At 36.6% G+C, this 27,261-nt stretch overlaps 1 protein-coding gene across 2 annotated transcripts in view; it reads right to left on the minus strand.

Moving 5' to 3' along the window:
• LOC141429100 (BAR/IMD domain-containing adapter protein 2-like) overlaps positions 1 to 20,730 on the minus strand; it is a 167,098-nt gene extending 146,368 nt beyond the window's left edge. For both annotated transcript variants that reach the window (XM_074089297.1, XM_074089298.1), the window contains exon 1: positions 20,372 to 20,730. The gene's annotated coding sequence lies outside the window, so the exon portion shown is untranslated. The remainder of the gene's footprint in view (positions 1 to 20,371) is intronic.
• Between the last annotated feature and the right edge of the window lie 6,531 nt (positions 20,731 to 27,261).

The raw sequence follows: 27,261 nt of genomic DNA on the forward strand, positions 1-27,261 counted from the left end.
ATGAAATGAGAGTAATCATTATCTCATTCGTTTCGTACGCTTTCGTCGCCAGAGGCTGCTTTAAATAAAGCATTAAAAGACTGCTACGGATTATCACACAATTTATTCAGGTGCTTAATTTGAGCGGCTATCCCACTTTGAGTACAATTTATTTTTATTTCACTTAATGGAGCCTCTGGATCGTAGAGATTTACCCACCTTCAATTTTCATTTTAAAATGCTTTCTTCGCAAATCATCTTTTTGTCTTAGTGTGCAAAAATAAAATGATCGGTTAATAATGGAAATATACAGTTCAATTCATGTTTTTAGTTCTAATCATAAAATCTAACCATGTCTTCTTGAGTACGAGTGAAGACTTATGCACATGTTAAATAATGGGTATTCGAGTCCGTGGCAATTTTTTCGACTAGCGCCTAATACAAGCCTATATCAAACTTATAACAAGTTGCATGTGTCTAGAAGAGAAACCGGCGCTGGCGGCTTGTCATACATCGTACGAACTTTCAACAATTATGGAACTGCAAATCCGTATTTAAATTGAACACACATTTGGGGTGCACCCATTAAAGTCCGATCATACCCGCGCCTGTGAGCGCGCACATACGCGGCAACTGCACTCTCTCGAATGGTTGGCAGTCCAATCGAAACTTTTGATTAAAATCAAGCAAACCAGGCACTGTGCACCGATTCCGACTGAGTGCTGATATCTTTATTTGAGCTGTGTGTTATGTTATGTTCAAATATGGTATCTATGATTGGAACTCAGTGTTGACGTAATCGATTAACCTCTACACATTCTCTTTCACAGTGCAGTTAAAAACTGGTGAATTCGACAAGGTTTAATCAGTTGTATTATTACGGGCGTCTATGAGAAATCCAGTTTTTCAATGTTCAAAACCGGCTAGTAAACCGGACATCGCGGGTTTCGCTCGTTTTATTGCAGTACTTTACTTCATCCGTCTTTTTTCTGAACCAAGTCGTGACTGATGGTTTATCCAACAGCAAAAATAAAAGAATTGCCAAATTGGATTCAGCAATACTATTTATTGGAGGCACTGTAGCTTAACGAGCATTGATTTATCTAATTTGAAACCTGTCGATTAATTTTGAAACCATACTCGTATATTTCTCAATTTTGATTTTCAGCTTTATCTTTAATTTTATTAGGAAATAAGTAATGCAAAAATGCGAGTGACTGATCCGTCTGCCCTGCCTGCCAAGCGTCGTCAACCTGAAGATTTCCTTTACGCCCTGCCCGTTCCGGTCCCACTTCATCATTTGTCTGAGAAAAAATGTATTAAACTTCTAAGATAAGAATAAGATTTATCGCTATTTAAATCTATTCTGAATTACGTTTGGGACGCGACTTTCGCTCTCGACGGCGCGTCTTGGGCGCGTCGGCTTCGATTATGTTTATTAATATTCATTACTCATTGTAAAACAAAGCGTAGGGATCCAATTATGGCCATGAGAGGTGTTAGGTTAAGGGGAACGACGTCAAAATGCCACATGCAAAAATCATTTAAACACACACCCTTCCCTTCAGACGCGGACTGCCTTTAGGAATTAATCGGATTAATACGAGGGTTGGGGTGACTGCAGCGGGCATAGCATAGGTCTAGCCATGTAGCGTGCGAGGGTCGCGCTTCACTAGCGCGACGTGGCAAAGCGTGGCGCAGCGTGGCGTACCGTGGCGTAGCGTGGTGCTGGGGCATGTTCGATACGACCGGACATGCCTGCGCCGCGGTAGCCGATCTATGATGCGGAAATTCCATTAACAGCCACGAATTTACTGCTGCTTCTAGATTTTAGAACAGACTGGCTTGGATTTAAGTTTAAGTTTTCCCTACAGCAAACTGCAAATTACGACGTGGGGTTAAAACAAGGTGTAATTGCGTTAACAGAATTAAAACTTTACATATTACTCCCGGTGGGAGCCACTCAACTTTTATGAACACGACACGGCCTTTAAATTTAAACAACACCAAAAACCCAGCAGGGCTACTACGAAACACGAAACTTGAAGTTCGTGTCGTGCGGTCCCTCTGACACTTATACTATTTAATACGAGAGCGAGAGGAACCGCACGACACGAACTTCGAGTTTCGAATTTCGTAGTAGCCCTGCTGGTTTATGCGACTTGTAAAAAAGAGTTAAATACTTTAGACACCTTCATGCAAACCTTAGTTTTTCTGATTGACTAAATATTTACGAAAATATACCCGCTCAAAATAATATTTTATTACATTGTAACAAGACTTAAATGGATGCAGTGCTTGTTTTAGTTTATTTTGTGTGTTATATCCCAGGGTTCTTCCCGTTCTACTCGTATTTAACGTATCTAAAAGGCTTTTGCTTCGCGTCGGCCTTTGAAAATACTCGAGAAAGGCACCAACTGTCAGCTTACGTCGTTACAGTACTCGTTTCTTCTGCTTAGTGCCACTTCTGAAAAGTTTTAAAACTTCGGCTTTAATATTGCAGTACCTATAAGGCCGAACGTAGAATAAACCACCAAGTATTTAACCGAGTATTTTTACGCGCTATTCAAGTAATTCTTAATGACACCTATTTATGAGCAAATATGTCGTGTTTCACGCTTGATAAATGCCCTCAATGCTTTATAGAATGTGGCAATTAGCAGTAGATATTTTACGGTATTGTGTAAAGATTGTGCTGGAATGGATCAAATACACAACGATCAGTCATAATTGCATCATAGTTAACATTAAGCTTTACGTAAAACACTCCTCAAAAGTGCCTAAGGATATTTTTATCCCTAAATTTTGAATTATTCAATAAAGGTATATTTATTTATTACCATGACATCAAATTTGTCTAGGAATGATGAGTATCCCAAGATAAAATTTAATGTGTTGTAGTAACTCTGCAGAAATCAATTTGGAAAGATAAGATTATCATTAAACGCTGATCGTGACTAACAGCAAAAAGTCAAGTATTATGCGGAGCATTTTTTCAAGATCTTTTATTTGCTAATGAGGTAACATTACATCAATAATATTTGAAAGTGAATGTATCGACTGCATTGACGTTCGAATCTCGCCCACACACTTCATGTTCTAAATTACTTTCACTGGAGTAATTCAATTAACAAGTATAGACGCAAATGCGGTCTATCTATATTTCAAAATTATGGATAGTTATAGGAACTAGAAAGTTATTTTAAAGCTATTATACAGGTTTGAACTAAAGCGGATGTTGATTTACTATTAATATGTAAAGGGCGCCAGACAGAGCGTCAAGTTGAACTTGTGCTGTTCTTAGGCTAAATAAGTCAGTCCGTTGTACGATTAGGTACTCGGGCAGTTAGGCAAGATCAGGAATATATTTCCTTGGCTACTTATTTTTGCCGTATGTGACAACGTTGGGCGCAACTCGCTGCTCACTGGAATTCGATGGATGGCCATCGAAGAAGAGCCAGACCGAAAACGGGACAAGTTAGACTCATATCAAATAGTGTTGCGGGCGGGGGCATGCACTCCACAGGGACATAAGGCGGAAAAGTGGAGAGATCTGAGCTCAGCAGTGGGAGTGGGACATTTTAGTTACGAAAATTAAATAACATATGTAATAATTACAGTTGTAATGTATGGAAAGCCTTAACTTTCTACTGCTTTTTCACTAATTGTCATCTCAACTTACATACGTCCCACTGCTGGGCACAGGACTCCTCTAAGAATGAGAGGGCTTGGGACGTAGTTTCCACGCGGGCCCAGTGCGGATTGGGAACTTCACACACACCATTGAATTGCTTCGTAGGTTTGTGCAGGTTTCCTTACGATGTTTTTATTCACCGTAAGCTCGTGGTAAATTTCAAATGTCATTTTGCACATAATTTCGAAAAGCTTAGAGGTGCGAGCCGGGGTTTGAACCCACGACCCTCTGCTTGAGAACTTGAGAAATCACTAGGCCACCACGGATATATTTCACTACTGAATACTATTTTATTTAAAGTAAGTGTGGGTTAAACTCTGTCGATTATTGTCATGTAGGTATAGTGGATTCAGATACAGTAGCAAGATTATGACTGATACACGTAAATATCTAATTATCTTTTATTTACAGATGACAAAAAACTTTGACGTACTGTTGCTGCAATTTATCGAAATAGTTTTAGGGTAGAGTCCAGACGAAACCACACGAGTTCAAAATTCCATCAAAGCTCTTGCGTCACAAAGAGGCATTTATGATTTAAGGGCTTATTGTCCCACTAACACGTACATGTATCGACCTTTAGAAGGCTGTTGTATTCGCAGACGCACGTCAGATTGAGTCATGTTAGAAACATCTTAGATCTTCTCGGCTTTAGGTGATTGTGTGCAATGCTCTTACGCAACACAACCTCCAAGATAACTCATTACAAATTATCACGCACTCGGTGATTTGTCCATCAATTTTGCTCATGATTCGAGATGATGAGCGCGATACACTCGACCGTGACCCGGGACATGTTTTGTCAGCCTAAGTTTGATTCATTTATTATAATGAGAGGTCATTACTCGTGTGAGGTGCCAGCAATTTTGTAACAAAAGGTTCTCGAGAAGAGAAATCCACGACGCAACGATTTGTTTACTGGTCGGCTCAGTGGTCAGTATTTTGTACCGAGTACTAAATACTGATATGCACAGATAGGCAATCCAACAGAAAGGGGAAAGTCGATTTGCTGTCAGACTATCGACTGTTAAAAACCTATTGTATTGTAACCCATACTACTGCTAGTATCAGCATTAGCTTATAAATATGTGTAAGCCAAAGAAATATCTCATTTCTTTATTATTAATAAATCACAAAACCGACACAACCTTAATTCTCAAGGTTCCGTCCGAACAACGTTCATACATCAAAACAAAAAAGTTGCGCTACCTTGTGATTTATCGGTGTTAGTAAAAGTACAAGGCATACGTAAAAACACAAAGCTTTTGCATGTTTGACAACATCAATGACAAAATCTTAGCAAACAATGTCAGACAAATATGATGGGAATTCAAAGGCGAGGTATGTCGCGAAGTGACCGGATTGTTCCGATCAAACTCCAAAGTCATATCTTTGAAGATACGTCTTTTAATAGTATCAATCCCATTTAATATTTATAGGTACTTCAGTATATACGATTTGTTTTCGTGCGTTCAGATTGGTAATACATATTATAATGTCGATGAGGCGGTGGGATATTGGCTTTTCGCCGAAAATATTTTCCCAAATGATTAATTTCCCAATCTTATCATATGGACGAACGTTTTTTTCTGAAACTGTAAACTATTCAGAATATATTTCAGGACTATCACTATTAGTTAGATTACAAAAATCCTGAAGCACTAACAGCTTAAAAAATGTTCATCAATATGAAACAGTGGGGAAATGAATAATTTGGAAAAAATGTTTCGGCCGAAAATTTGCGAGAAAACTACCTCATATTAAACTTATATTCGTCTGTGCCCCGTGGAAAGTTTACCTAGGGTACATACACGTTTCCAGGATAAAAAAGACCCTATGTTACTCGTAGTAGTACGCGAATTAAAAAAAGTTTTAAGGTCTTTCGGCAACAGTTTAAGCTCACCACCTACTATTTTCCATATCAATACATGGTTATATATAATATATACCTACTCATCGGCACAAAATTTGGTCCAGTCTATTGGTAGAGTCATTCACGATGACGCGTGCCGTGGTTCTTATTACAATGTCATTAACGTCTAATTTTGACTAAATCACGAGTCTTCGTGGATGTCACTAGGTATAAATACATACAAAATGACCTATTAGTGCATATAGGTACATTTGAGAGCCAGATTTCTTGCCGCTCAGTATAAATAAAACAAATCAAGTTGTGCATTTCCGATTTTTTGCTAAACAAACACTTACAATAAACTAGGTGTTACAGAAAGCCCCCTGTGCAGAGCAGTATGGAGGCCGAAGAGACAGCCACTCACATCTTTCTGGAATGCTCTGGTGTGGCGAACTACATGGCAGTACACCTCGGATCACCGAGGTCACTGCAGGCAGTCGTCGGCAACGTGAAGTGTCTGCTAGGCTTCCTCCAGGAGCTAGGCTGGCATGAATATCGCCTACAGCCTAATCAAGAAAAAAAGGCGCACCCAGACGGCGAGATGCGGAAAACAGCCCGCTACTACCTATACCTTCCGATTTTTCGTGCTGTACGAGTAGTTGTGCTATGAAGAAAGTCACACCATACTATGAAATCGCAAATACTTCAGAACAGAAAGATGCGGAGAAAACCAATTTTCACGGTCAGTTGCGATCGGTAACTCTTGCATATGTGCTAATGAATGGCTCTTAAATACGCGCTTCGTTTAGTAAATTACAACGAGTGCTTAGTGTTTAAACGTATTTCAAGTGAAAGTCTCTGAAATAAGTTCGCTTGAAAGCATTTTCCCAAATTTTTGCGCAAGAAAAATACTGCAGTGAAACTACAATTCCACTGAGTTTAAGTCACGAATTATTTAAAATAAGTGCTCTTGTTAGTGCGTAGCTAATGTGTTTATTCAAATTAAAGGCCATGCATGATCGATCAATGTTATACTCGTAGTCCAAACGCAATAAAATTGCACGGAAGTTGAGAAACAAATTAATATAATCGCATTATTAAACCCACCCCATATCCGTTAATAACAATACAAAAAAATGGCCAAGTGTGAGTCGAGCTCACGCACCGAGGATTTCCATACAGTCAGAGGCAAAAATATTATTATTAAATGTATTTTCTTACGTAGGTTTTAATGGTAAGGTGTAATTTTGATTCTTAACGCTTTTTTACGGTGAGCAAACTCATTGTTTTTTAACTGATTGTTTTCTATTTTAATAAACAATTATATCTGTTAACACTCCCTCATAGAATTTATTGGAATATAAGAAAATAGGTAGCAACAACATCTTTAATTTTTTTGGTTGTCTGAGAATTTGAAATTCTTACGTGGCCCGAGTGGGCAATAACTATATCTTTCTTCAAAACACTTTGGCATTACGTCAAAAAACAAATTGGTAACAAAACAATTGTGTTCGGTTGCATCAATGTACCTACTACAATTGACTGGTCACGAAGGACCCACCAATGCCCGGCGAGTCACGCTTATACTCAAACCCGATCAGCACTTTCAATTTTTACGGCATCTGACTAAATTTTACTATTGCTAGAATCGTTTATACAAAAACCACAGTCGATATATTAAACATAACAATTTTCCTGCTTGAGCTCGCCTTGAAAAGGAGCCACGGTTTGGCTCGAAACATGTCGGGCTTACTTCGACTATGAATAGGTACGTAAGTGACCTATGTATCTATATTAATAAAACACTTTTTAATGTATCTATAATGTCAAGAATGTATTGTATGATACTACTAACAGTACCACCATGAGCAATTAAACATGTCTGTGGCAACACCCTTCACAGTCTATTCACGGCATGATCACCTATTCAGTTAAAAATAATGGTGGCTGTATCTTACATGCATTTGAAATCGCAATTAACGTTTGATATTGATTCTCTCTTATTTTGGTGTTATTAGATTCTATTCACGTTTTCTGGGATGTAATGACGAGACAGGGGACCGTTAGTAAGCGAGGAATTTGCTGCGTACCGTTATAGCCGCAGCTGGGCACCACATCATTGTAATGGAGCACCGTAAACATACATAATGTTATTCGGCACAATCTTCAAAGTCTATTGATAGTCATAATAATATGCAATATAGTGGGCGCGAGAGCCGAGACGCGTTTAAATGTGCGTGAATTGTGTTTTAAAAAAGGAGCCTTATACCTAACTCCGTGCCCGCTTTTAGAATAGGACCCATCTCTTCCCGTGGGTGTCGTAAAAGGCGCCTGAGGGTCCTGATGTGAGAGTGAGCAGCAGCGTCTTCTGGTGCTGACACGAACTCCAGACACCAACCAGCCCTGCGGTATGGAAGACATTGGGAAAACACCACCCCAAATAAGTTGACATAAATGTTTACTCACTGTACTGATCCTCGACCGATGAGCACGAGCACTCTGTCAAGAATGTAGTGACTTAAAAGACGAGTCTTAAAAGTATTGAGTAATATTTCAACCAATGATTGCGATTATTTGACTAAAGAACCCTGTGGAGGTTTTCCACCGAATTTTTTGATTCAGTATGCAGTACCTTTGCCTTTGGCCCGGTACACCTAGAACTACCGTCTATCGATACACGGCAATATTTGTCAACCGTATTTTAAAATGCTCAGGTGCTCAATCAAGCTAACCTAAGCATCTGCTGAAATATTTAGTAAATTTAAGACACCTCATATTTTTACTCATGCCTTCATTTGCGTCTTTCGGTTCGTGGTTGCTACTAAAGAAACTTTCTCCCCAATGATTATAATATTCTTGATGTCATGACATGGCCTACGCATTGTCACTTTACATACATATTCTTCTACGCTAATACTTCGTTTCTACTTACTGCATGCAAAACAAATTTAAACTCTATACAAAGCTTCAACGTTAGTCATTACTAAAATAACCGCAGGAAACACCTTTCTCACTGCAACCTTTATTCCGTTAAGCTAATATAGGCAGGGGATAAATTATACTTACCGAGTTGATATTTGGGCGGCCAATTATGAAGGGACTAGTTCAAGTTGAGCTTAATAGACGATAGGTGAATGTTTTTCAAACGTGAGATTTATTAAATGATAAATATTGTAACGGATAACTCACGTCTTAAATCGAGTTTAGCTGGACATGTTTAGTTAAAATATAGATCGTCCTCGTCAAACTGAACAACATTAGTTCAGCGACTTTTAAAAATAATAGAGTCTTTGAATTTTTTTTTTTTCATACAGATTAAATACTGCTATCAATGTACGCCATCCTAGAACCCAACTGACGTCGCCTGTCACCCTACAAAAATCAAGCATTTTGCTTTACATTGCTTCTCCGAATAAACTTAAATGTGTAATAAAAATTAAAAAACTAATTATTTTTAAAATTCGCTGAACTAATTTTGTTCAGTTTGAGGAGTATGATCTGTGTTTTAATTATTTGCTCATATTGCAGGCCATACCCGTTATAATATGATTACTGATGTGCGTTTGATCATTCAGTATATTACTGAGCAATGAATTTAAAGAATAACGTTAGCCTGTAATAGCAATAGCCATGTTTTATGTAGCGCTGGCAGACGAGGGGTCGAAAGTCTCTATATTGGGAAGTCGGCGGTAATGTATTCGAGTCAGAGTCCGTCGGAACAATCGAATCTATCGGAAGTAAGATCCGAGAACTGATAACGTTTGCCCGTTGTCACACCGATGGCTATTTTTTTGAAATAGACCATGTACTATTTAGTTTTCTTTTCCAGCATAAATTTCGCTAATGTCCCAAACTATACTATGAAATGAAATTATTGCGATGAACTTTTATCTCTTCTGCGAAAACATGCGTTTTCCCGATTTTGCAAATACAGACCCGTGATGTTATTTATGTATATATATTTGCCGTGAAATATGGAATATTTAAGGAAAAGGATAGCGTTATGTTTATGTACGAGCCTTCATCGAAAATTATGATAACGATAGCAATACGGTTACAATAAAAAATACAAGACTTATCAGAGCATGCTGACTCTCAGTACCTGTTAGAAAAAAATTAAGAATCATCAGAACCGTTTATAATGAAACCAAAATCTGGAGCAGACCGTACACTATTAACGCTAAAAACAATCCAAATCGAGATAAAATCGCGTGCTTAAAGGCGTGAAGTTCTTGTAATGAACGTCTATGTAATTATGACATAACGGTGTGACCGGTAGTCTGTCGAGTCCTCCCTTGTCATTAATCTCATCTCTTTCGCTAGCCAAGTCACGCAGTTCGAGGCTAGAGAGCCGACGTGGCGGACGAAGCGGTACGGAAAATTCATGTCCGCCACGCGTTATAATGCCCATGAATTTTATATCCCTCCGAAATTGACGCTTATTGTCTCACCCTACCTGGAACGTGGGCTTTGTGATGTAATGCATAATAACCGTAACCGAATTTGGTATCCTTTTAAACACCTCTGAGATTTTGGGGTTGTGCCTACTTATGTTCATAAGGTCACACAAGCTGTTTCCTTTGGGTTGGGCCAGACCAAATAACACCATCTTTTTCATCCAGACATACTTTTCGATTACTTCGCACTAGGTTGAGATTTGCCCTGTATAAGCAAATAAATCCTCATATAGAATAGTACTTCAACTAGTATCTAATCAATTCTGTGCTAATACTCCATCTTACACTGAGCCCACGTGCAGACTCTGGCCCAATCCTTTTTCGCAGTATGTTCCATTTGTTCAGTGAACCGTTGCATGTGAGGCGTCTGACTACTCTACTATGTCAAGGGTTACTTCTTTCAAAGTACAAATTTTAAATTAGGTACAACGCAAAATAACACACAGATTGATGTCACACCAAAATTAGATTCTCTTTTGGTTCACTTTTAATAGACTGATTGGATCGGTCACTCGATAATCATCTCGCGGTCTCAATTAAATTCGATTCGATAGCATCCATGTTGCCAAGAGATCGATACCATCTGAATGACTAGTTCATTATTTGGCACTCTGAGATGGACAAAAACCGAATGAGCAAAAAACCTTTCATAAATTGACATTCCGAATCAGGGTGCAAGTTTAATTGAGCCGGCTGCTTCCAATTTAATCGAAATGGAGCATCTTTACGTGAGAATTTCAATGAGAACCAGTTGTACGCGGTTTCAACATTACACGCGTAATAACTGCGATATTATAACGCATTAATTTGTTAGGGTTCTGTGGGACATGCGTGATTTGTGTTTCTATCTTCATCTACTTATATTCGTCACCGTATGATTGTGAATACTGCTCGTATATAAATAAATCTATCTAAGATTGTAAATAGTAGATTAGGTTAGTATATAGTCAATCTCATAAGATTAATCATAAAATTCAAACTTATGGTTACAATCATAAATGACATATTGAAAAGCTTTTAGCGCTATCTGATTGTGAAGCCTTTAGCCATTTAAGCTCAATGAAAGTTTATCTTCGGAAATAACAGTACAATACTGACGTAGGTTCGATGGTTTTTTAGACTTTGTCATTTGTTTTACCTTTTCTAAGCTTGGTCATATGCACAATTGTTCATTAACAGTTTTTTTTTTTTATACGACTGGATGGTGTAACTAGCCCTTTGATGTACTCTATATGTAGATTTTAAAACCTAACTTAACTACCCTGCTTAACCTACTTAATACTACACTTAACTTGTGGTAACGCTATGGTGATTTAACTTAAATTAATTTATGGCCTTGTGATCGTGAATCGTCTAGTGGATTAGGAACCTACCTTATGCCCAGCAATAACCTAAGTGCTTTTATTTGAGAATTAATTTGAAAAGCCTACAGTTGTGTTTCTAATGTTATAATTAATTAAGCAGTACCTAACTTCGTGATAATTTTGACTCTAGATTGAACTCTACTGAACTTTAGGGTGAAACTTTAATTACTGAGATGTGAATTTAGATATACTAGTATGTTTAGACTGGATGGTTCTAGAAATGGATCTTTCAGGTTACCTAGAATAATCAGTTTGGAAAAATGAGAGGAAATATTTCTACTACGGATAGTGTTTGTGTTTGTATTACTTCTGAATCTATTTTGACTTAAACTAAGTTTAATACCGGGACCTTTAAGGTCCCGGAAGGACGCTACCTCCTTGCCCCTTCGTCCTTCATCCAGTCGCACACCAGAGCAATATATCTCTATGGATATGTCAAGTTATGATTTTACTAGACTAAGCACTAACTTTCGGTGCATTCAAATCAAAGTATGAAAATACAAACACAATGTTTTGTAAGAAGTTGAATCTAATTTTAGACTTATGGTTACTTATTCTATGCTTATATTAGAGTACTCTATGAGATGCTTAATTATCACTTTGGTAATTAGTTCAGGAATGAGTTTAGACACTACAGCTATTCATTTACTATAGGCACTAGTATCTCTTAATTTAGATTATGTCTTATCTATCTTAGATATATGGAATGTCTTAATTTGACATAATTTTATGTTGGTATAATTACTAATCTCATAGTGACTTTCACTTATTTTAATGAGCTATCTACTTAGTCTAATCTTCTAGTTCTACTAGCATTTGGCGTTACCAGAGTAAAGCAGAAAGTAAGTACCGATTTCTATACTTTACGCCCAGAACACAAGCGTTAATAATAATCTAACTAGCTTATAACTAGATAACCCTTGGGTATTCAAGATAACCTCTGTATTAGGTTTTGGACTCGTCTATGACTAGTTTTGTCTCAATTCATATATTTTAAATGAACAATAAACTGTTTCAACTATCAATCCTTAATCAATTATGTTTAAATCGAGATCGAATGAAAAGTACATAAATTTCCAGATAGACTGTTGCCTGGTATGTGTCAACGTAAGCTATCGACCGTAGTCAGGATTTCTACATCCGTTCACTCAATGTTAGGACGACAACTAAACAGATAGTATGTATTTATAACACGAAAGACTTTTGTATTTTAATTGATAGATGGTCCAAAACCCTCTACGATTTTATCTCTAACTTATTACTAGATATAATTTGATGAGATCTTAATCAAAAGTATGAATATGATGTTTGATATTAATTTTATCAAAACAAAGCTTATTTTAGCTGGCAATCGTAATTCAAATCGAAATTAGATGATAATTGTGTTAAATATTATTCAGTAAATTATCTGGCATTTAATTGTCCATTTAGCTATGAGATCGTGTCATATCAATTCCCGCTTATTCATTATAGGAAAGACAGCTAAAATATGTTATTGTTATTTACTCTTAACAAAATGATCAAACCGTATTTTGGTTTTAAATTGAAGTCAACTTACTAATTTTAATAAAGTTATTCGTAGTCAAGTTCTTATGAACTAAGTTTTGTATAATAAAGCATTGACGTAAGTACTTAAATAAATGTTATATTTTATTTTCTTAAAATCTAGTTTATGTCTTAAAACTATGTGTGTGCGAGTTTAAGCTTTCCCTAGCTCTGTGTTGAAGTTTAGCAATTTGGAGGAAAACCCTCATAGGTGAACTAATTGTGTGGTGAGTTAAAATAGTAACTTTTCCCGGTGTAAGGAAACGCTACTCTAGCTAAGCCCTATGAACTTCCCTACCTATATAGCCCTAATAAATCCTACAATTGTACTTTAAGCTTGCCTGAGGCCCCTACTCTCTGTCTGTGATTAGCAAAACTAGGGAATTAATCCCACATGTACATTTAGTGTAATGTAGAAATTCACGGTGCAATGAATTTCTTCTAATCTCCTATCAACAATGATGGTGTGTATACCTAAAGCCCTATCGGTCCCTAAATGGTGCTGAGCTCCCAACTTTCCCGAAGGAAAGTCCCTATGACGGGGAGCCCCGCGGAACAGCAGAATACCTAACGTTGTGCATAAATACGTAAATAAATAGGGGACAGGAATTCTGAGTTTCTTAAGTACAAACCAAGCGTCAACAAGACACGCATTCACTTCGACGAGCGCTACTTAGTCGTTACAAAAGACAAACAGAATCCACTGGTGGCTGGTACGACAGTAATTTGCCGCTGAAGCCGCCACAGCTTCAGGAAGTGGAAGCCTATTTCGTCCACGGTTGTCACCGTTAGGTGTCAGACGATATAGACGGACTTAAAGCTCAACCAAGGTACGTTATGGAGGAACCAAAGTCATTTCCATTAAGTTGGGAAAAACACAGAAAGTTATGGGTTAGTACAAAATATACGTAGGCTGAAATGAAACGCTATAAAACGATCACTCCACACTACAAGAACAAATAAAGGGACTTCACCGCCACAAGACCGCAAAGATTCCCTCACACAAAGATTTTCCGAATGAAAATCAGCACTAAATATTTCACAAATAATTAAAAAACCAGAGAGTTAATCATTATTCCGCAGATTAATGATCAAGACCCCGACACTTTACTTCCTGAAGAAATACTCACATTTCTTGTAAATTAAAATTAATTCAAATTAAATAAAATAAAAAAAACCCCAATTAAAATTAATGAAATAAAATTACCCGATACTATTGACTCTAATTAATTAAGAAAACTGTGTACTGAAACTAAACCCCCCGACTAGCAAAATAACGATGTTGTCTCTACGAAATCTAAATCCATCTGGCTCCCGCCCTTATTGTGTCACCTCTATTTATAGCTTTTCTCCCGGGACATCTGGTATATCCGCGACAAGCGACCAAACGAAGACAAGCTTACCAAAGTTGACAACGGTGACATTTTACGACCGCTCTCGCTTTTTCTGCTGCCAAATCTTTATCTCAAAATAGCCAAATTTTAACCGTAAAATTTATTTTTGAACTAAAATTTCCTATTTATCTTGACACTATCCTAGCTTAACTATTCTAGTAAATACGTTCCATTTTTATATTGTGCTACAACAATAATTTTCAATAAATATTTATATGTATTTGTCAAATACTTCAATTTTACCTCAACGTTTTAATTTCCTTAACCTATCTAACAATAATCTTACTTCTAATGATAATTTTCTACTTATTACTCCCTACACTCTTTGAATATAAATAGCCAATTACATACTTCTATTGTTCGTTATAAAATAGCTAATTTGCCTACAATTATAAATCCTATTAAATTTTCGCGTTTTCATTTGTCTTATCCATTAACGCCACTAATTTGCCATAATTTCGTACTTTAAGTCAGTGCGACAGAGTACTTGTAATTTCGTCTTAACTAAATGTGTAATTACTCTGCTAATACTACTCCGTTTTGAATGAAAACTTAAATTTATAATAGATGATGAACCAATAATCTATTATGATTACGTAATGCTTGCATTTTCGGTTTTCTTAACTTATTTAGCTAATTTCGACAAATTGCCCTTTCCATGATGCTTTCGTTGATATTTCTTTAATTAACCTAATTATTAACATCAAATGATCTAAGATCTACTCTAGACTAATTACTAATGATGCTATTACTGATATAATGTCTATTTTTGATGAATTTGTGACCATATTTCCTGTTTTTAGGTAAAATTTACATTTCCATTACCTAAACGACCTCTATAACTCCCAAATAAGCCTCCCAGGTTAGGTTCTCTGCCGCTAAACCCAGTTCGGCATTAGTTCACTAATTTTCCATGACGCCTACTATTAATTCCTCTAATTGACCATAGATGGCGTTTCTTTACATTAATTATTATACCCGAACAACACAATTCTAATCTCCAATTAAATTTAACATTTACTCATTAGATTGACTGCTAAGTTATCCCTGCTTTAATTACGTCGACATTCTAATCTCAATTACTCTTATTTAACTGTCTTTGTCGACATGTTTTTGTTTCGAGTTTCCATCAAACCTTCATAGATGGCCCCACTAACAATTTTCTACTAATTTATTCCCAGTGACGGTCGTGTGACACATCCGAACCGTTACAATGGCAAACGAGCAAGTGGGTCTCCTGATGGTAAGAGATCACCACCGCCCATAAACATCTGCAAACCAGGAGAATTGCAGATGCGTTGCCAACCTAGAGGCCTAAGATGGGATACCTCAAGTGCCAGTAATCAATAAGGCATAAGTTTTTAACCCTCAATCTAAACCAAAGCCAACGAAACGAGATATATCTACTTCATCTTTTTCTCATACGTCACTAATAGTACTTCGCTCCCTTTCTGTCTCATGGCATAATTTATCTCGTCTCGTTGGCTTTGTTTTATATAAAGATTTAACGCAATAAGCAACCAAACAATATTGTCCACAAGTTTATAACGCCGTCATACTGCAGTATCTATAGTCCCAATAACTGTTTCTTAAGAATTAGTTAAATAAATATAAATACCGAACTCCAGAATTTATCACCGACAGACAGTGAAAGAATCCATCACAGTGTGAAGAATTTGAAGAAGATAAGAAGATAACATCATTATGTACCATCTGCAACGGACATTACATTTAACATTACATTGTTAACTTGATTTCGTATGGCGTACTGTTATGTTCTCATTCTTTGTTTTATGATGCTTACTCTACATTATATATTATTTAACTTCAAACAATTGTAACTAAGTGCTTCTTTTAGTAGGTATGATACTTGAGAGTTGCTTGACTGTATATGTAAAGGGGTAGGTTCGATAGGGCTCGAATAATGTCTACAAAATGTTTTAGACAGTCAATACTTTCAACAATGTGCTCGCTAGAGAAATCAGTGCTCAACATTTATTATGTGTGGCGGTGGTGTTTCACAAAGATCATCATATATAATGATGATATGCAGAATATATTTTTGCATTCAAAAATATATTCTGCATATCAAATGTCTTGTGAAGTTGTAGTTTCATCCACATTTTACTTTATCAAATAAAATGCGACCCCAACTGTTTTGTCCAATCAGCTTGCAAATAGAGAGTTGCCATTTCACTTCGTACATATGATATACATTTTAGTACATCAGGCCAGTGACTTGAGATGTTGACCACTGATAAAGCACGTACAACAAGATACATTGCATATTAAACAGTTATGTCAATAGACTGTTTGGATATCTGGCAGACCAAACCAATGGACGTGAGTGGCACGTACGTTTTAATTATCTTAATATTACATTGTCCAAATAAAACTTAACGGTTGATGGAATAATTATGAATGCTTGATAGTGATAGATGGGTATTAGTGTCAGATGAATTTAATGAATGTTTGTGGTGTCGTCTAAAAGCATTGATTCGTCTTAACTCTGAATTCACACAAGCAAGACAAGAAATTAGTATTCATTGTTGTTCACATTAAAGAAACAGTGAATCCTCCATCAATGTCACAATTACAACACAATAGGATGTTGTTCTTACACATACTATGTTTAATGACTTTCCAATGGGTTCCGCTTAAACTGATAACATGAAAAAAGGTTTACGCTAAATTCATTTTAAGTAAGTAGCTCTTTGATGAATCACGGAGGTGTTTTTAATGGTTTTCTTTTCTGCGTTCTTGCCCTCGTTCACTATCAGAACTCCTTAAGTACCTATCCTTCTTGTCCTTATTCCTTTACATCATTATTATTGAAAGGGTTGCATGTTTTCATAAATAAATGCTAGCCTAGCAGCAACTTTCAACAAATATTTCGTCATAAATCACTAGGGGACAGAGTGCAGCGGCCGTTGTGACGATATTACATTTTTTACTTCCTTCCGGGTCCTTATGAATACTAAATCGTTGCTCCCCCATTATAAGCTTAAGTACGTACACTGTAGGTGGCTGAAAAAGCAATTTACATTCATCACTTAAAATAACAATATTTAACGTGCAGATTTTACGTTCTCGGTTCTTTTGAAACGAGGTATGATGGACGAGACCGCACTTACCTCGCAACTGTGGATTATTGTGTGTACTCGACGGTAAGCTATGTAATTAAACACAGTTAGCAGTCCGCTTTTTACCCCCAACGGAAACGAGTGAAATATACCTCTAAGTTAACATTATATTTATAAGAATGTACGTTTATAACGTGAATCGATTCTAGTGTGTTTGAAAGCTTTGCCTTTTAAAATTTGTTCAGCCATAATCCCACTAATATTATAAATGCGAAAGTTTGTCTGTTTGTTACTTCATCACGTCTAAACGGCAAAATAGATTTAAGTAGATGAAATTCGATATACAGATACACAGTTTGAATCCCGGGGAAGAACAAAGGATAGTTTTTATCCCGGAAAATTGCATAGTTCCCGCGAGAGAGCGATAACCAAAACCTACGCGGACGGAGCCGCGGGTAACGGCTAGTGGGCAAATATGGAAAATAAATATAGTTTAAAAAAACACGCTTTTTTGGTAACTATCTAACTGCTCTATAATCATACCCTAAATGCCATAGGTACTTAGTCAAAGTACCCCCTAAGACTACTCGGACACGCCCACACATGGCTATATTACGACATTCTGTTTTGGAGTTCCAGTGCTTAGCTTCCAGCTTCCAACATCATTAGATCAGCTCGACGGTAGCATAAATTGTATTTTCATCAGAACTAAGTACGCATTATAGCCCAGTTTCGTATCCATACTACAGTAAGAAGTCGATGAAAATCAAGTTGAAGGATTCCGTTACATACATTATAGATACATAGTTACCAGTTATCAGTGAAGCATAAGCGAAGTATAAGCGTGTTAAAAGAAAAGTAAATACTTAATAATATTTCAACTAACATTCCGTCTTCTGTCTGTGCAATCGATAAATAGGTATACATACTGTTTTATTTAAACTTACATCAACTCATTTTCTTTTTCTTTTTTGTTTGCTAGTATATACTACGGACTTTATAAATGAAACTAAATTAGTTATTAATTAGTAAAAAACAGAAATTATTAGTAATATTATGAATTATCTAATACTCAATCTCTTACTTAACTTTTATAAATGAACTAAAATAATTTCCTTGCTCACCCGCGACCTTACGATAGCTAAGCTTATGCAAAATATGCGTGTTCATGCAGTTCCTCCACCTCCACACTGTAAGAACACACACAAATCACACAAACCCATCTATCACCACCACCACACTACACTGACGCGTTTCGAACTCAAACAGAGCTCATCTTCAGAGTGACACAACCGTACACCATGCTACCAGTTGTTAGACTAACGAACCACAACCACCGTTTTAATAAATTATTTAACTTTTATATTAACGTTTATGTACCTAAGCATTATTTTATGTTAACCGCTCAGCGTAGTTTGGTCACTGATGGATAATATTAAAAAAAAATGTAATAATTGGTATTTCTTATTGGCAATAAACGATTTTGTGTTTGTATTTTGTATTTTTGTATATTCTTTGTTAAGTAGATAGTCGTGCTTTTATATCAACATTCATATATTGAATGTTGCAAGGCTTCAGCTGGTCACGATTAGTATCAAATGACATTTAATAGTCTAGTTCATGAACTGCGCAAGAGTCTATATAAAACTTATCTTTCCTTACTCGATTTCAGACTGAATTATAAGATAAGCCACTTATTTTTCTTAATATATTAACCCAAAGTGACATTACTTTGTATTTTAGAAGTACCTACCCAACTATGAAATTATAACGCATAAAAATAGGGATAGTTCCCCTTTGTAGATCTCTTTCTCTTGTTAACTGTACTTTTCATATATTTTATGTACCTACAATAAAGAGTTATACAATACAATACAATACAATACAAAATAATACTTTACGGTGGACATAGATATCGAGACAGCCATTGGAAATAAAATAAAATAAAACCGGCCAAGAGCGTGTCGGACACGCCCAAAATAGGGTTCCGTAGCCATTACGAAAAAATTAAGTAATACTTTTCTAAGGATTTCGTATTTTATACGGAATCTTCCATAGTTTAGGTATATTTTATACCTTAGGCTGCTATTTACTCTTAAACTACTAATAATCCTCAAGCAAACTTAACCGTTATAGTTTTCCTTGAATGTAAAAATAAATAAATAAAATAAATACTTACTACCATCCTTAATTTTTTCAAATTTTTTCACCCACTTGTTTAGATTTTAGAGAGGGGGGACGCTCGATTTTAATGAAAATTTACACTTTAAAGTTAAATATTTCACAAACAAATCACTCAATCGAAAAATCGCCTTAGCAAACCCCTAATTTTTAAAAGACCTATCCAACGAATCCCCACACTATAGGGTTGGATGAGAAAAATCACCCCCACTTTACGTCTATGGGGTACCCTAAAAAAATTTTTTTATTTTTTATTGTACCATTATGTCGGCATAGTTCACATATAGGTATATCCTTGCAAAATTACAGCTTTCTAGCATTGATGGTCCCTGAGCAAAGCCACGGACAGACGGACAGACAGAGACAGACATGGCGAAACTATAAGGGTCCGGAACCCTAAAAAGAACGACAAAATGGCATAAAAATTAATGGAGCAACATTTTTTAAACCAGAATTTAATTACCGGGCTCACCGTAATTTTTCTTGCGTTTTATCCTATAGGCTTCTTAATTTTGTTAACACCTTAAATAGGATTAATATTTTAAATTTGTACCTACAGAATTATATCTAGTACTCGTATAAAACAACAGAGATTTGATCTCACATCTTTCGTGTTGGTTATGAGCTCCTTCTAAGACTAATTTTCTTAACAAGATACCAGAGGAATTTGCTTAAAACCGCAATAACTTAGTTCCTAACTTGTTACGTGGCTACAGCATTAAAGCCGTAGGTACCTAGTTGCTACGCCTTTGTTAACTCAACTTATTCATTAGTGTTAAGTAAAAGGGAACCCACGCATCAGATCAGCTCAAACCAACTTACCGTTGCTGAAGTAATCTTCCACGATTCAATATTCAAGACGCAGTTTTTATCCAAAACCACGCTGATATCGAGATCGAGTCCCAAAAGTTTTTTAAGATTTATGTGATCTTCACTTTCAAATCCAATCCGTCAATCGATTACACAACTCACAAGTTCGATAAAAGTACACAAGCTGTTATCACGTCAACAAGTTTTTAGTTTCACTTTCAGCCAGCGTCCGCAATCAGTCACGACTGAGAGCCGATGATAGAAACATCGGAACGCGATCTCCGCAAAACTTCCGCCGCCGCCGAGAAGACAGCCGACCGACCCACTGCGAGCTGCCCGCCTGAACGCCGAACAGCGACTGTGATAACGACACTTCCAACGAATGAACCTGCGAGCCTCTCCATACAATGGTATAAGCTCGCCTCTCTCTCGCTGGCGACTATACAAAACGCTCCCGATGACAACTTCGTTGCAACCTTCTCACGCCCACCCGCAAGGATCAACTTCCAACGCTCCCCGCGGCTCCCAACTCGTCTCGTTGGAAACGCGTAACGAGTTTACGGCACGTAAATCGTAGTAGATTTGTTTTGCAGTACCGCCACAGTAATTCAGTCTTCGCCCCGACGCACACAGAGCGCTTTTTCCCGATTTGGTTTCGGTTAAATAGAGCCTTCTTTTTGTACAACCTGCCCGTCAGTAGCCTAGTAGGGAACGCGGAATAACCGCTATGGACAAGATGCCAACTTTCTAAACTAAACCTATAAGACCGCTCTATTGGGACGGTGAATTACGTTGTTTTTATTGGAACTTGCACTATCCGGGACAATAATAATAAAGCATTTAGGAAATTGGATGTTCTATGCGATTACAGTCAGTTTCGTACGCGAGTGCCTGTACGTGTCTTAATTCCGCTGGTCGTTTTTGGTTTTCTACGATTTTAGTAAGTGACATTTTGCGGGTAATAAGTTGCGGTTGTACTTGCGGTGTCAATTACGCAGCCGCGGCCGAAGCCCTGCAATGGTAGGGCAAATTGGATACCAGACGACTGAACCAGCTAATACGGCCTCACGAAGGCTACTCGATGTTATTCAACTAATCTTTTCAAAGTTAAAAATAGGCTAAGCCAAAGTCGAACGTTAAGTTAAATGAAACTTGAAACTACTCCAACATGTATTAAGACGTCAGTGGGAGGCACATGTATAGAGGCGTCCAAATATTGAAACCGTAAACCCTTTTCGTTGATCCCGAGACGATCCCGAACTAGGTCAGCAATGTGATGTCCCGGTAACGGAGGACTCGCAGGCGGGAACTCTCGAAAGTGGATATCTGCCAGCATAACTTGGACCTATAACATAAAACGAACTTCGGGTAATTCGGTTAGTGCATCTTGAAACTGATATAGGATATACAAACATGTAACGTTAATCTTGTGTGTAATTTTGTTTGTAACAAGTAAAATTTTCTGATTAAGTTCATAATATTCAAAACGTAGTACCTAATTAAAACCAAAACCAATATGAATGCGAAAGTTTGTGATAATGTTCGACTACACGAAAAAGACAGAACAGATAACAATTCGAATTACGACATCGGACCAGCAGGGCTACTACGAAACTCGAAACTCGAATTTCGTATCGTACCGTCCCTCTCGCTCTCGTATTAAATAGTATAAGTGTCAGAGGGACAGCACGACACGAACTTCGAGTTTCGAGTTTCGTAGTAGCCCTGCTGACCCTTTCCGGCCGGCTCGATACAATCGTGCAACTATCCTGAGCGCGCGTGAATCATCTTTTCGCGGACCACAATTAATTGACATTTAAAAAATAGTCGCGCAACCGAAACTCGAAACTCGAATTGACTATTTAAACAAACTTAATCGGAGTAGCCCAGCAGTTTCTCGGCCGTAAAGGGTTAAATTCAGCCCTTCGGTCGAAAACTAAGTCAAGGAGATCTTTAGTACGTATGTATATATGTATCATATTCATCTTTAACCTTTTAAAATATCTTGTGACTATTGTCGCTATATTGTTAGGATGTAAATAATGGACTTTGGCAGTAAAATTGCGATGCTCACTTCAAAGATGTCCCAGGAGCGTTGACAACGGCATTTCAACAAACATGGCAAGTTACTAGCAAGAATACAATATTCCGTCTGTAGTTGTTTCTAGTTTAAGAACATTTTAGATCAGGGACAAAACAAGTGCATCGTGGCTGGAATTTTAATAAATGTAAATGGGATTGTATTAAAATGTATGAAACGATTGGTCTGGTATGTAGATTATTGCGTTGGCCCGAACTTGTTACAAGTACTTGCTCCTTTGCATTTCAAATGAAGGACGATATGTGCTTTATTTATACAGTTCGTCTTTTTACAGTTACATCTCTGTGATAGCTCACTTGATCAAAATGTATTGGTAATTAAAAAGCTCAATCAAAATCTCCCACTGAGAAATCAATTCTGGAATTGCCAATAAAGTAGTAGTAGTAGACGTTTTTGCATCATCAGAGGCCTTACAGCGAGAGCCGCGATTACCGTAATCGCATTTACCATCTCTTTCTATTCTAATACTACACCGTGTTGTAGAAAGAAGTGGTGAAAACGATTGTAATTCCAAGTGTGTCAGGCAATAGGGCTGCTGCTCATTGCTGATAACATATTCAATTCAATCAAACCTACGACCTACGATGTCTACCTACCGACGAATATTATATTGACTACTTGTGCAGATTAACTATTAGTCTGTCGTGGTTTGATCTTAAAATTGATAATATCATGATGACGCCAACCATTTTTTAACCCCGACGCAAAAAGAGGGGTGTTAAGTTTGACCGCTATGTGTGTCGGCGATTTTTTTCGGGTGTTTTTTTTATGTCGGTAGTGTTTCAATTTTTTTATTTAAGTCTTATAATTTTTTTTTTTAAAACTGATATATTAGTCTTTTAATAATAATATATTGTAAAACGGTTGTCTTTCGTGATATTTTCAAATACCCGCTGCCCATGCTACGCTGCATCAGGATATATGACCTGGTAAGATCAATGAGTACTACTCAGCGTTGCGTTACATGCTCAAGCATCGTTGAACATGAAGATATAAGGTGGTTGGCCATATTATGAAGTGGATGTTAGTTTAGTTGATCATAATCGTAACGTAGCTAAAGAAAAAAGTGTAAAAATATAAAGTTACCATCAATCGTTTGCGATAAACCTATATACGCCTTAAAACCCCGACGCAAAAAGAGGGGTGTTATAAGTTTGAAAGCCATGTGTGTCGTAGCTCTTAAACTGGTGGACCGATTTGAATGCGGTTTTTATTTATTTGAAAGCAAGTTTTCTAGAAATGGTTCTTACACATGTTTTATCAAAATCGGTTCAGCCGTTTTGGAGATATTGAACTTTGAAGTGTCAAAGTCGGGGGTTTTCCAACTTTTTGTTGGTTAGGTAATTATTTTAATGATGTGATCAAACGTGGATTAAATCATCCGTTATCATCAAACGTCCGACGTTTAAACAATATGGTTGGAACTTGGAAATAATCATAAAATATTTCACAGCAATACCTACTGACTACATATTAGTATAAAATCTTTCTTTTTTACATAAAACTTCCAACTAAACCTAAAACTTAAACTTTCATTATCCAGACCTGCAACTTACCCTAGGCACTAGGCACGAGCATTATGACGCAATCGCCTATAACAGCCATAGCCACAGACTGTCATTACAGTAGCAACATGATGAGCCAGAGGGAGCCACTACTCTTTTATGGGCCTGTTATTTTTATGTCGCGAACACGGGCGATCGTAGGCCGTTTAATGAGAGGATGCCAATGGCGAGCCAAACTGCGGACGTAAGCGCTATCTAGTGGCGATTACATATTTTTTGGTTTAATCTAGATTATGAAACCCGCAAACGGACTTGGTGGTAGACCTTTTGTTTTCAGTCTAATGTTTTATGAAACTTATTAGTTTGAATGTAAACAATCGTACTCGTAGGTACATATAACAGTAATAATTAAATAAATAGGTAAAGTTAATTTTTAAAATTTTTTTTGGTGACTTTAATTGAAATATAATCCAGCTAACATATTCGTAGATATCAGGCCATCTGATCATAAGAAGTCTTTAAGAGGTGGATGAAATTTTACTTATGAGTATGACCCTTAGGTACCCTTCTTTATATTTTCTAGATGCAAAATCTATGACGTTCGCTAATAGAACTCTTCAAGTAGATACATATGTACAGTTACATCTTCTCCTAGGATTTATCGTAACCGAGAGACTTCTATATCTACTCAGCCACGGGCAGTTGGCATATTACGTAGAGCTGTAAAACTATATGAAAGCGGTATAGAACTTGAAAATATTTTACGACGCATATTTCCATACAAACCTCCACCCTTTATGCATAGTACTTCTTTTCATGAATAAATTTATAAAAAAACTTGTACTTACTACTTTAATTGTAGTTATTAAAGCTACGTAATTTTATAGCTAAACGCAAAAACCAAGGGCGCTCAAACAAGAATTAAAAAGTTTAAAGTTAATAAATCACAAATTGAGACTTATCCTCGGAAGCCGTATTCAAATACTTGTCTGATTAAATTCTAATAAAGCGGAAAAATAAAAGAGACAGAGTAGAAATAAAAAAAGTCGTTTTAATAGAAGTAGACGGAGAAGCGACTCGGAATAAGTATTTAGCTTTTCGGCCAGTGCTAAGGCGGCCATGCGTCGAGTTTATTTTAAGACTATCCGCCGCAAAAGAAGCTTTGTAAGGTTTTTTATGAACGGTGCTGTTGCAAAAATGTAAAAATATGCGATCGATCGATGGATTGCGTTTTTGCTCTTTTACACAATAATAGTGATAGTGATAGTGGTAGTAGATAGTGTATGCGACCAAAAGTCCTACTGCATCAGTACAATCATATTTACTATCCTTCCGTTTTATCCTGCAGTTCGATTCCTAGCTTTTGAAAATACTTGCTAATAAATGTGTAGGCACTCGTAAATACGCCAATGTCACATTAAAAAAGAAATAAGTTTTGATCAAAAAATCATTTTAATACAAACCTTTTTTGTTGACTTTACTTACATTGTCACCTTATTTCCATTTCCATACCAAATGATGAGTCAATGCGATCATTTAAAGAGATTGAAATTTGTCTTGCAATTTTTGAAGAAATTTGGTACGCTGATTCATTTAACCTAAATTTAAGATAGATTAGGTACTTACATACATACATATGAAAATTGAAAGTTAAATTGATACCAGCTTATATACGTCCCACTGCTGGGCACAAACCTCTGAGAATGAAACAGCCGTACTTAGTTCCTTTGCGTTCCCAGTGCGGACTGGGAAATTAATAGATAGATAGATTTTTTATTCAAAACAGCATACAAAGCTCAAAGTACAATAGAAAATATACAATAATACCTTTTAACTTAAAACTAGCACCAAAATAAAGTTCACTTGTTATTCTTTAAATTGATAAATTGAGAGCTCTGTGACGATGTCTAAAATAGCATGTGTAACAGTAGCTTTAAATAAAATATAGTTAAGAGAAGTAATGTTGGGATGTACCAATTTTTGACAACGTATAATAAATCGAAAACCGTTTTGTATAACGGCTTTGTATAGCGTTTTCAGCAATCAGATTCCAAAAATATGATTAACTGAATTAAATAAACAAAATTCATGTGACCCCTGCAGTGTCCCGTCACAAAAGCAGTTATAAAACAGGTCTACACTCTAAAGCAAATTGTCAGTTTGAAATGTTGCTGTCCTGCTTATAATAGCAAAGAGGGACAAAGATATAACTTTAATCACATGATGCGCAACCGGCTTTAAACAGTTGTCATTTATCGTAAAGTCCGAAATGTATACGAGATTAAGAGTATTTACAATGTATTGTTACAAATTAAATTATTAAATTACGACGTTACAAGTAAATATGAAAGAATTTAAATATCAGATTTCAATAAAAAATATCTATTTACTATCACACCATTAAACAAACATAGTAATAATCGAAGCTAAAAGAAGAGAAATAAATAAAACTATTTGTCATGGTTCATTTAGGACCCTAATGCCACAGATTATGTTTTGTACGACCTGATTTTTTTTAGGCAATGGAACGTGGCTGTCTCACTGCGACGTCATCCAGAGTATTTCGCAAAAAAATTATAAAAAAATAAATACTCATCCAAATTCAAAATCGATGAAAATGGTATCTTAAAATATCCTATTCTTTCCAAAAATAAAATAAAAACTATAGGTTATTTAATTTGATGAATGAATCATACATTTGTATGGATAATTTTCGTGTCACAATGGAAAAAGTTAATGGAAATTAAAACTACGTGCGTTAGCAGCTTTAACGCTGTGCAACTTTTTGGTCTTCACCCATCTATGCTCTGAACTTTGATGATATTACACATTGCTTCTAGCTGTACCTAATAACAGACATAAAACAGACTGAAAAAGCTAGTCTGTAAAATTGTCTTATCTTGTTGTTTAGACGAATTAACCACCAAGAAACAATTTTTTTCTTCACATGTCCTTTTAAACTGTCGAGTATGGTGACTCTAGCTAGAGGGCCTTTCCTGTTCCACAGGAAATCGAGGTTGCGGCCGGGAAATCTAAGTAAGCCTGTCGGATAAAAGCTGAATAATGTACATATAGCATAGTAGGGGGGTCATGGATGGTGGACTAGGCACAGGGCAGCGAAATAATGACCTAATCACAGCTAATGCTCATTTCATGTGGAGGGGAGATTTTTTGTTGTCTACGACCGGCAATAAATGTATAGACAGGTTAGTTTTTCATCGTATTTAGGGTTCCGTAGCCAAAATGGCAATAACGGAACCCTTATAGTTTCGCCATGTCTGTCTGTCTGTCCGTCC

The sequence above is a fragment of the Choristoneura fumiferana genome, chromosome 6 (genome assembly GCF_025370935.1).
Source record: "Choristoneura fumiferana chromosome 6, NRCan_CFum_1, whole genome shotgun sequence".
In the NCBI taxonomy this organism is placed as follows: domain Eukaryota; kingdom Metazoa; phylum Arthropoda; class Insecta; order Lepidoptera; family Tortricidae; genus Choristoneura; species Choristoneura fumiferana.